At 37.5% G+C, this 12,691-nt stretch overlaps 1 long non-coding RNA gene across 1 annotated transcript in view; it reads right to left on the bottom strand.

Annotated features, from left to right (window-relative positions):
* LOC142537392 (uncharacterized) overlaps positions 1-12,691 on the bottom strand; it is a 100,357-nt gene that overhangs the window by 30,671 nt on the left and 56,995 nt on the right. The gene's annotated exons all lie outside the window — the stretch shown is intronic.

The raw sequence follows: 12,691 nt of genomic DNA on the forward strand, positions 1-12,691 counted from the left end.
CGCGTGCCATTCTGCCGTGTGGCTTGATGCTGCGAGCGCGCGGCTGCGCGTGAAGTGGCGCGATGGCGCGCACCTCTCGGGTCTTCATGTTGTATCTGTGCACGCGATCGCGCGAGAAGTGGCGCAGTGGCGCGCAAGCTGCTGGTTTCTCGCCTATGCTCCTGCGCGCGCGGTTGCGCGAGAAGTGGCGCTGCTGCGCGCGCCTCTCGGGTCGATGACTTGCGTGTATGTGCATGCGGCTGCGCGTGAAGTGGCACGGCCGCGCACGCACCTCTGTCCGTGGGTGTGCTCTCGACAGCGCACTACTCTGTTTTCTTAGTCCACTTGGTTTTGTGCCCACTATTTTCTCCATTCCTGAAATGACAACAAAAACTAACCAAAAACGCATAATTCTGTTCGAAACAAGCATAATTTCAAAATGGATTCTAATATTAATTATGTGCAAATCTTGCACTTATCAGTACCCTTTCCTATTTGGGTCCTGAACTGATTAGACCATTAGGGACCCACACCTGGATTATCTTGAGGGATTTTCTTTGGTGTGTCCCAAGATGGATGCAGTTAACTGCATAATCTAGTGGTGTGTGCAATGTTCTTTCTTTTACAGTATGTTGTCTTGATCATCTGTCATTGTTAGTCAATCTGTATCTTTTTGAACCGGTCGGCTGTTGTAGTATCGGTTAGGCCTTATTTCAGAATGATTTCCGGTTGAACTTGGCTTTTTGCGGAACCAAACTGAACCATTATGGACGGTTGGATTTGTCATGCATCTAAGCCACGATCGGTTGGATTTAGCATTCTCAAATTTGACATATCATATACCATATCGCCTTCATTGTTCTCAAGTCTTACGTTTTAATTGCTTTGAACTTCAGGCTCGTTATGTTCATGTAACGTACTATATCTGACAAATTTAATTTATTTAAAATTTATTTTTCTAGCAACGGTTGTGAAACGACCTCAATTTTTTTTAAAAATCATAGAATCGAAAATAATAATTAAAATAACTTAACATTTTCATAAATCATAATAATTTAACATTTAAACCTCAAGTGTATCAAAATTTCCCTAAATCATCGATTAACCATAAATCCTACGTCGACCTTTAAAAAGATCAACTAACTTAAAATTAAAGCATAAAAATATCTCTCATAAAATCATTAGCATAAACCTTTAAAATCTTATATTTAACAATCTAGTGCGGAAACATAAAGGTCACTCGGGAGTGTACTGCAGCACTCGATCCACTCAATCGTCAACGCCTCCCATATATCATCAAATCCTGCATCACACAAACCTAGTGAGTCTAATGATTCAGCACGTTCTAAACATGAGTAGCAAATAATACATATACAATCACAAACATTTAAAAATCATGCTTTTATTTAAAATAGTTTGAGCATAAATAAACTATTTAAAATAATTTAAAAATCATTTATGCATAAATAAATTATTTAAAAAGCTTTTAAGCATAAATCATATAACATAAATTGTAATGCCCGAGATTTTGATTCTGTTAATATGAGTTTATTGATTATGAATTGATGTGATTATAGCCGGGCCATTCCGAGATCAGATTTGGGCAAAGCATATGGAATTATACAAGTTTGGATCGAAGGTGCTGCGCCCGGGCGGAAGTTTTGTTCGCCCGAGCGCCAATGAATAAGGCCAGAAACCCGAACATCTCGCGCCCGGGCGGAAGTTTTTATCCGCCCGAGCGCCTTTGTTTAAAATGAGAGGGCCGAGCACGTCGCGCCCGTGCGGAAATTCATGACCGTCCGAGCGCCAATCAAAATTGAAGAAGAACGTGACACGTTGCTATCACATGCAAGATGATATATATATATATATATATATATATATATATGTAATTGCTTCATTTCCTCAGAACAAAAAGAAAAACAAAGGTCAGGGGAAAGCTTTAATTCTTAATACAAAAATTCAAGTTGCGAGAAATCCGTCCGTTAGATTTTGAATCTGACTGCAGTACTGAGTTTCTATCTACGCAGGCTACAACTGGACGTAAGTTTTACTAAGTTTTGATATGATTTGAAATTATGATACTCCCAGAATCAGATATGATCCATATATGTTGTTCTTGCGATATCAGACATTGTATAATCGAAACCGGATCGAAGAACAGATACCGTATGAAATTATTATGAATTTTCAAAGTTGATTTGATTGTGATTAGACCGAGTTGATATTAGAATTGTGTTGTCACTAATTATGAGATGTTGGGATTGATATCTGATTGATACTGTATTGATGGGTATATTGATATTATTCAGATTTAGATCAGATGAGTTGTTGATTCGTATATACTGATATTGTATTGCCGGTATTGCGAGATGGTACAGATTTGAGATTATGATCTGTTATTGTTAAGATTATGGGTTGTACTGATATCGATTATGAACCGTGTTATTATATCTGTGATGTTGAAATTGACGGGGTTATTGAGATTGTAGTGTTATGCCGTCGAAACATCAGTAGATTGATATTAATCAGATTCGTTATTGATTGAGATTGTATCATTATATCGTTGACATTGATCAGATTATGTCTTGATTTGAGTATTGATCAGAACAAGTCTTGAATTGAGTTGTACATTGACATAGTCTATTCGATATTGTCATTTCAGATTTGATATGGACATATTTGACTTCGACTTCGTCAGACCGAGAAGAGAAAGGTATAAGTCAATGTGGTACCGGGAGAACGACTCGAGTACGATATACTTGAGTTTCCCTAAATCACATACTTATTGTTATTATTTACATTGATTTGATTTGATATGCTGGTTCTATGGATTTATAGAAAGCAGGTATTAGATGAGTATTAGACGAGTAATCTTGTGACATAAGTGCCGGGTAGTGATGGAATCGTCACTGGCACATTGCACATTGTCACAGGATAGTGATTTGGCGAAATCTCCAAAGTCTGTGACGGATAGGTCAAGACATCGGATGTTTGGTTATATCGAAGTGGATAGAATTGGAGTTTCTTCTATTACTGATGTTCGATATAGGAATACCAACGTCTGGAAACCGAGATCCCTAGACTAGGATTGAGTCTAGTCATAGACGTGGAATTATGAGTCTGAGTGACGATTTTATATGGGTTATGTTTCAGATTTTGATACATGTTACTGATATCTAATACATGCTTTTACATTGTTTATATGATTGCATGTTTCATTGATTTATACTAGGATGTATTTCTCACCGGAGTTATCCGGCTGTTGTCGTGTTTGTATGTGTGCATGACAACAGGTGGGACAGGATCGGGGTCGAGGAGATGAAGAGAGAGATCGTGATTAGAGTGGAGACTACGGACTTTGATTTGAGATAGGGTTTGGACACTTGATATTTAGTTGTTAAACCTTAGTTTAAATGATTGTATATAGTACAAGACTTGTACTTTAATACTGACATGTATATTTAGAATGTATTCCATTACGTTCCACATTTAATACTGTATTAAAAAAATTTAAATTAGACCCTCTTTATTATAATTGATTAAATTGTCCCAATGATGATTAAGAACATGATTAGCGTCCGGGTCACCACAACAGGTGGTATCAGAGCGATAGATCCTTTAGAATGAGATAGGAGCTAGTGAGCGGGCTAGATTGAGTTTTCTTTCCTTGCTTTTGACTGCTAGCATGATTTACTGCTTTAATACATGTCTACCTGCTTTATCTGATTTTGATATGGTAATGTGTATTATTGAGAATGAAACAGAACCGATTCTTGATCAACAGTAAGATGATCAGAGGAGGACCGAAACAGGTTTGTTGTATTTGGTTACTAATTCTTTTGGTAATCAGATATACCTCCTCGAAGAATTCCAGAATCAGGTGGTACTTCTGTTTATCAGATGGATGTGTCAGAAACTCCGATGGAAACAATGTTGAAGAGGTTTCAGTCATTTCAACCGCCGATTCTGAGGGGTACTGAGACGTCTGATGATTGTGAGAGTTGGCTGAATGATATTGAAGTGCTGTTTGATTCACTTGATTACTCAGATGAACGTCGAGTTAGATTGATTGAGCACCAGTTATATGAAGTCGCAAAGAGTTGGTGGATCGCAACCAAAGAAGCATTAGAACAACATGGTACCGTGATTACATGGAAAATCTTTAAAGCTGAGTTTCATAAAATATTTCTCCCAGTATCGTACCGACAAGATAAGAGTACAGAGTTTGCCAACTTGACACAGGGCCAGATGAATATTGAAGAATATGTGGCAAAATTTTCTACTTTACTACGTTTTGCTCCTCAGGTGGCTGGGAATGATAAAGAGTTGATCAGTTCATCAGCAGATTGAATCCTGAAATATCTGCATTGATGAATGTGGAACGACCCCATTATTTTGCTGAAGCCTTGAACAGGGCAAAGAGAGCTGAGGGCAAGTTTGATACAACAACGAGGAATGTCGTATGTTGCTCACCCCCAGAAACAACAATCTTCAGCTCAATTCTTGCAATCACCGTCTAGATTTGATAGGGGTAGTAGTAGTGGGGGAAAGAAAGATTTCCTGAAAGCTTACAAGAAACAGTTTAAGAAGTTAGGGAGTGGTTCGTCGAGCTCCAGTAGTTTTAGCCCGAGTTATACAGGAGTTTATTGCAGAACTTGTGGAGGAAGACATTCTACAGAGCAATGCCGAGGAGTATTTGGTAGTAGCAATGTCTGTCATCAGCCAGGACATTTTGCTAGAGTATGTCCACTGAGAGCTTCCCGACGATCTCAGGGAGCAGAACCATCTGCACCAGTGGCACCGCCTGATAGACAATCACCGGTTGTTCACTTTTTCCAACCACCGACGACTCCTCAATCACAACCAAGGCCAGGACACACCTGACAAGGTAGTGGCAGGTACTGATTTACTGTATGGTTAATTTGCATATGTATTGATAGATACTAATGCATTCCATATGATTAATTTTAAATGAATTGCATTGATATATGCTTTGAGTATTAAGCTATTATATGTTGTAGTATTGATCTCTTTTCTGTTTGGGAGAGGTTTTGTATCAGTGATATCTATTAGATTTTGTATGCTGCAGTATGACAAATATGAGATTGAGTTAGATGATATATAGTACTTGGGTTATCTGATTGTGATTACATTATCGGTACTAATATGTTAACCAAGTACAAAGTTACCGTGATTTTTCCAGAAGATTGAAAGATTTAGATAGATATGATTAATTAACGGAAATTTTACGGTAAGGATTTTAGATTAGGATTCCTTGGATATGTGTGATGTTCATGATTTGATGATTATCGAAATAAACAAAGGGATGGAATCGTCACTGGCACATTGCACATTGCACATTGTTCATGATTTTTACGGTGATGGAATCGTCACTGGCACATTGCACATTGCACATTGCACACTGGCACATTGCACATTGTTCATGATTTTTACGGTGATGGAATCGTCACTGGCACATTGCACATTGTCACAGGATAGTGATTTGGCGAAAGTGCCAAAGTCTGTGACGGATAGGTCAAGACGTCGGATGTTTGGTTATATCGAAGTGGATATAATTGGAGTTTCTTCTATTACTGATGTTCGATATAGGAATACCAACGTCTGGAAACCGGGATCCCTAGACTAGGATTGAGTCTAGTCATAGACGTGGAATTACGAGTCTGAGTGACGATTTTATATGGGCTATGTTTCAGATTTTGATACATGTTACTGATATTTGATACATGCTTTTACATTGTTTATTGCAAGTTTCGTTGATTTATACTGGGATGTATTTCTCACCGGAGTTATCCGGCTGTTGTCGTGTTTGTATGTGTGCATGACAACAGGTGGGACAGGATCGGGGTCGAGAGATGAAGAGAGAGATCGTGATTAGAGTGGAGACTACAGACTTTGATTTGAGATAGGGTTTGGACACTTGATATTTAGTTGTTAAACCTTAGTTTAAATGATTGTATATAGTATAAGACTTGTACTTTAATACTGACATGTATATTTAGAATGTATTCCATTACGTTCTGCATTTAATAATGTATTTAAACAAAAATATTTAAATTAGAACCTCTTTATTATAATTGATTAAATTGTCCCAATGATGATTAAGAACATGATTAGCGTCCGGGTCCCCACATAAATCATTCGTAAAGCTTTTAATTCTTTATAATTTTGGATGAAGTTTGATCTTTGAAAATGACTAGCATTTATCCTTTGGTCGACTGATCAGTCTTCAGCTCCACATGGTCCATGGGGGTGGGGCACTAGGCTCCATCATGGAAATACGATCGTTGAGGCTCCCTCGGGGACCTTCTCATATAGACGGGCTCCCTCTGGGCCTTTTCCCATAAATGGGCTCCCTCTTGAGCCTTCTCCCGTAAATGGGCTCCCTCTGGGGCCTTTTCCCATCACTACATCCCCACAAAATCATATATCATTTGTCACAGTCAATTCAAATCTCTCAAAACATTTTTCCTTTTCTTTTAAAATCATAAAATATCATAGCTTTCCAAAAATAGCTTTTTAAACAGTATAAACTGCATAGCTTTACCATAAATCATAAAATATTATATTTTCATAAAAATCATCATTTTAAATCATAAAATATCATTTAACATACGTTATGATCCTTCGGGACGCTGTCAAGCTTTTACTTATTTTTCAAGTGTAAAATTACCGTTTTGCCCCTAGACATAAAAATTCTCGATTTTATCTTTTTCTTGCTTTTAATGACAATGGTTTATTCCAAATAATTATTTAAGTTTAAATATAATTTTTCATAATTTTATTCGGCTTGATTCTAAGCTTTTCAATTAATTCTTTAATTAACGTTACGAGAGGTGATTAAATCCCGGATAAATTCAAAACTTCATAATTTGATTCCAAATTTTAAACATAACATTTTTAATACCTAATCTATCCTTGTGAGCCATAAACCACACCCATGGACCCATTTTTCCAATTTTATTCTTATAAATCTCGAATTTGACCCTTCAAGGAACACACCGAGCCACCTTCCAATTTAGTCGAGCCATGGTCGAGCCAAACCCGAGCCAACCCAACTAGGAACCCTACCGACAAAGCTTAGCCCATAGAACTAGACCCTAGCTCGCTCAAACACTCCTGGAACCTGAACCCGAACTACACTCTTGAAGCTTTCTCGCCCAAGGACTCCTAGCCACACTAGGACTCTTCCAGCCGAGCCACCACCAAGTCCACCTGACCCTAACCAACCCTGGACCATGCCCAGACCCAACTAAGCCCAGCCCAGACCTTTGAACCCACACACGAGCCACCTGCAAGTGAACAACAGCCTGCGCGCATGCCCAAGGTGCTTCTCACGTTTTCTCGAGCCAGCAGCCAACCCAGCCGCTCCAACCCCCACCCCAACCCTGGACCACCTTCCTTAGACTCTAGAGGACCCACCGTGAGCCTCTCTTCCCTAGCCGCAAGCCCCCTTGGCTGCTGCCAACACCACAAGCTCGCGCGAGGAGTCCATGCTCCACGGGACTCCTCCAAAGCTGCGACCAAGGAGTCCTAGCCATGATAGGACTCTTCCTGACGTTGACCCACGTCCCATACGCACCCTACTCAAGACCTGGACGAGCCCCAAGTGACCATGCATAGCAAGCGAGTCCCTTGAATTTTGCACAACCCATACAAACCCACAGTTCTTTTCTTGATTGATTCCTACGGTTTCCAGCTTTTGTTTTCTTTTTAAATTCTCATATTTCCTTCATATTTAATCATATATTGGCAACTTAACCCTCAGGAATCATAACGTTTCATCAACGAGCGTAAAATCGTAAAAATGTTGAAAATACATATCATACCGTAAAGTAATCGAACACCTATATTTTTTCATGCAGAATCGATTAAACACACATATTACGATTTGTATGATTTTTTTAAAAGTTTAGAGAACGTGCCTTTGTGTTTATAACGCTCGAATATACTATTGTTGGCGAGGGTGCGACGTTTGGACGACCGAACGACGAAGAACACAAGATTTTCTCTTCTCCCAAATTCTAGAAAATTGTAGGTGTGTGTGAAGGTGTATTTCGGCTGATGATGGTGTGAATTGTGGTGTTTAAAAGACATAGGTTGCATATTTATAATTTTATTAACAAGCTAATGGGCTTTAGTTTTGGGCTTGCAAGCTTAAGAGCAATTGGACCTACTTTAAATAATTAAATTGGGCTCAATAATATTTACTTAATTAAAACTTAAAAGTTTGTAAAATTAGTTTCCCAAAATAATATTTTTGATATTTTAAAACTCCTTGTTTTCCCAAAACCGGCTTCTCGGGAAAAATCGAGCTCGACTACTAAATAATTCGGACTCCAACATTTTTAGGAAAATTAAATAATTTTCAATCATATTAGGGAGCCTTGCACATATTTAAAGAAAAATACATATTCTTGTCTTGGTCGTCCCGGTCTCCTTTCCCCTGCCTATTATCGAATATTCGGGTAAAATACTTAAATTTCATGTAATCATGCCATATTATCATTTAATCATGCAATCATACATTTAATCATATAATAAATATCATGCTAGCATTTAAAATCTATTAGATAAAACAATTAAGCAATTAAAACAATTTTGCATGCATGCGGTTTACGTATGTTGGTTTTTCGAACGTTACAGGTTGAGTTTGTGCTTCAAAGGTGTTGCACTCATTGATTCTATAACTTAGCCCGATTCTGTCTCCAGTCAGTTTTTGCATCTCATGCATCCTTTCAAGAGAAGCATAAGACTTGTTCCATGTGTTGATTATGTTCATCAACCATTTATTTTCTTTTAACGTGACATGAAACAATCTACGCAGGTCATCATTCTTAGCCGCTAGCATACTTATCTTCACTTTCAAACCGTCAACCTCCTTTTGCTGCGAGCAGCTTGAGAGTGTTAACTTGTTTTTTAAGTCCTGTTTTTATGCTTTAGCTTCATCGAATTGCTGCGATAGTCTCTTAAACTCATTCACCATGTCGTGTAGTGCTGTGACAAGGTCTTCTCATGTCAATAGAGCCGAAGTCAAATACTATTTCATCCGTGGATTCTGAGTCTTCATCAGCAATGAAACATTTTACTGTCTCATCGTCGCTTTCATTCATAGATATATCGGAGATGGAATTTTCTGAATTTGAGTCGACCCGCTTGCTTTTATCTTCCTCTGCAATAAAAACTCGTTGGTTTTTCTTTTTGGTGAACTTTTTTTCATATTTGGACCGTTTCCTATCAACCGGTCTCTTTTCATCTTTCTTCGACCTATTGCACTCTGTAATAAAATATCTATTCTTTCCACAATTAAAGCAAGTTTGACCATCATCTGTATGATCCTTTTTGAAATAAGATTTAGTCATCTGAGATTGATTTTTACGCATAAATTTACTAAATTTCTTGACAAATAGGGACATGGCTTCATTGCTCAGTTGCTCAGCCGATTTCTTACTTGTGGACTCTTCGACAGGAAGAATCACTATGATAGCTGCCAGGACCTTTTTTTGAGAAATGGATGGTTCTTCTTCACTTCGTATTCCAAGCTCGAACTCGCACGTTTTAAGATCGGCAAAGAGATCATGGAGCTTCAGCTTGTTCAAATCTTTAGATTCTTGCATCGCTATTGTCTTCACGTCCCATTCTTTGGGAAGAGCTCTCATTACCTTCAAGGCAATTTCACGATTAGAGTATTCTTTTTCTAGTGAATTAAGTTCAATAATAATAGCACTAAACCGTTCATCAAATTCTGTGAGAGTTTCTCCTGGCTTCATCATTGCATTGTCAAATTTCTGGATAGCGACCGTCAATTTGTTTTCTTTGGTCTGGTCGTTGCCTTCACACAGTTGTGTGAGTTTTTCCCATATCTTCTTTGCTGTGGAGCTAGTTTTAATCTTGACAAATATGTTCTTATCGAGGGTTTTATAAAGAATGTCTTTTGCAACGTTGTCAAGATTCGCCTTCTTCTTGTCCTCAGCTGTCCATTCGGATTGATGCTTTTCACCATTTGGGGAGCACCTTCAGTTGTAACCATAGCTGGATTGAGTTTCAAAATCTTCATAGGTCCGTCAGTGATGACATACCATATGTCATTGTCTTGGGCTGCTAAATGTGCATGTATACGAATCTTCAGTGATCATAGTCTTCTTTAGAAACATAGGAATTTTGTTGAAAGATGCCATGTATAAATTGTAGATATCAATGTTTGAGAGAACCCTACTCTGATTCCACTTGTTTGGATTGAGAAAGAGTTTAGAAGGGGGACTGAATAAACTCTTTGAAAATATTTGCTTTTAAAATTTGTTTTCAACCGTTTTTAGGCGCTGAAAGTTTTTCTCAAATAGTTAGAAATATGAACCACTTGAAAAGTGCGGAAAATAGTTCAATATTTCTAATGATAGTTTCAACCGGTTGGCAGTCTAATCAACAAGATATGGTTTAAAATGTAAAAGCTTGTGAAAAGTAAAGAAACAAAATTTTTATGGATGTTCGGAGAGAAGACTCCTACGTCATTTTTGGAACTCTTAGTAATCACTTTACACTTGTGGATTTTAAGAACTCTCGGTTCACCAGACACCGCTATTAATCAAATAACCAACAATTATTGATGTAAGTAAAACAATCTGTTTTAGTAGCACAAATATTATCTGTGAATGATCAGATATCTTCCTGTTGAGTGCGTGCTTGATGAGCGATGATGTATATGATCTTTGATTGTGCTCAGATTCTTTAAGTATGCAGGCTTGTAGTAATTGCACTGTTGAAAGCTTGACGATTAAGTGTGTGTTTCTTGCATACTTCCAGCTCTTCTTATATAAGATATCATTCCAATAGTCGGAAAGAGATGAGTAACTTTAACTTGTAACCTTGGAATGATGTGTCGCTATCAGCTGCAAATACATTAAATGTTTTTCAGCAAAGCATTTAATGTTTTCTTTGCTAGCATAGCTTTGAATCCCGTTCCTTGAAGTGTTGCTGCTGAGTATCTTTTTATGACAAATGTTTTTACCATCCGAACTTGTAGGATATTAGTAATATTTCTTTTCTGGGATAGTGACATAAATGCAGATTAATATCGGGACTGGTGTAGGACATGGTTGACTTGTAGCAATGCAAAACCATTGAATGTCCTGAACCGGTCAGAGAATATCTTTCATTAAGTGATAAATAAATAGCTCTTTAATGACTCGATTTAAAGTCTTTGAACAGCAGGTTGGGAATTTCTTTAAAAGTTTGAACTTCTTCTGCTTCAAACGGTTGAATGGTAGGCGGTATGAAATTCAAGCGGTTGAAGACTAGGCGGTTGTAAGTTTAGACGGTTGAACTGGTTACTGTTATACACAGGAGATTGCATCTGTTTCCTGAAACAAATAAGTGCTGTTTTGGTTTTATCGATCACCAAAACTCTTAATTAATAGTAATTCCTGAACAAAATCCACATACAATTATATAAAGCTCTCTCATTTGAAAGAGATTTGAGTTCGATCATAAATAATAAAGACAAAAAACCATGTAATAATTTTAAAAAATTCACACTAATTTATAGCCAAATGCGTTCAATCCGGAAAATTAAATATAATGTGAAATTAAGTGTAATTGATTATATTTATTGTTTTTTATTGATGATTTTATACATGAGTTCTTACTTGGTCATGCAAATTATTGATTTGTGTTGAGCAAAGTGGTGTTGGACCTATCAAATTGATTCAATAGATGTATAGTTACAATTGAAACTAAATAGCGTTTATAAATTTAAATTTGAGTAGGTAAAATACAAATGCAAAATTTTTCATTCATGTTATGTAAAGTATTAAATTTAACAAGTTTAAATCCTATCATCAATTAGTTTAGGTTGAGTTTAGATATATGTAATTGATTTAGACGAATGAATGTTATTTAGAATGTATTTCTAATAACACACGTCTTGAATATATTTAAATCCACCATGTTATCATTAAACTTGATTCACTTGATATATTGTTTATTGATATTAACTTAGAATTTTGTCTATGAAAACAAGTTAATGAATAAAAAAATCACGGATCTGAAATCTTTACGTACATAATAAATATAAACTTATCAGTAACTTATGCTTTGATCTGATAATCATCAATAATTTATGTATCAACTTCAAATTTAATTCTAAATCAATAATGATACCTCAGAAAAAGCTCGGGTCATCCTTAGACTCGGGCAGGGTGAGAGAGACCGGGAGCCTAGAGATGTTCCCACGGAGCAAAGAGAAGACGGGTGAAATCCAGTTCAGATAAAGAAAGAATACATTGCTTAAACCATCTCCGGACATGCATCCACTCGGGCCGTCAATCAGACTACTACATATTTGGGCTCCTAGCCTAGTCCGAGCAACATAAGAAAACCAAGAGTATCGATCAGAGACCCTGTCCATGGGTCAGATCTCCTATATGTTCTCACATCGTGGCCAGTACCCGAGCATCTCGGGATAGCACTGATTCTGGGCTCAGAAATATGGGTCACCGTGCCTCGAAATTTTTAGCATGTCAATCTGCATATGCGGTCTGGGGTCGATGTGACAAAGCTAGGGGCAATATTTGTTGTCTGTTGTGACAATGTCAGGAGACAGGGCATGACCAGACGTCTGATAATGAGAATTGATCGGACACCGAAAACAATTTCATCATTAACTCTTCTCCTACAAATACCCAGGTTCACTCGA

The sequence above is a fragment of the Primulina tabacum genome, chromosome 2 (genome assembly GCF_025594145.1).
Source record: "Primulina tabacum isolate GXHZ01 chromosome 2, ASM2559414v2, whole genome shotgun sequence".
In the NCBI taxonomy this organism is placed as follows: domain Eukaryota; kingdom Viridiplantae; phylum Streptophyta; class Magnoliopsida; order Lamiales; family Gesneriaceae; genus Primulina; species Primulina tabacum.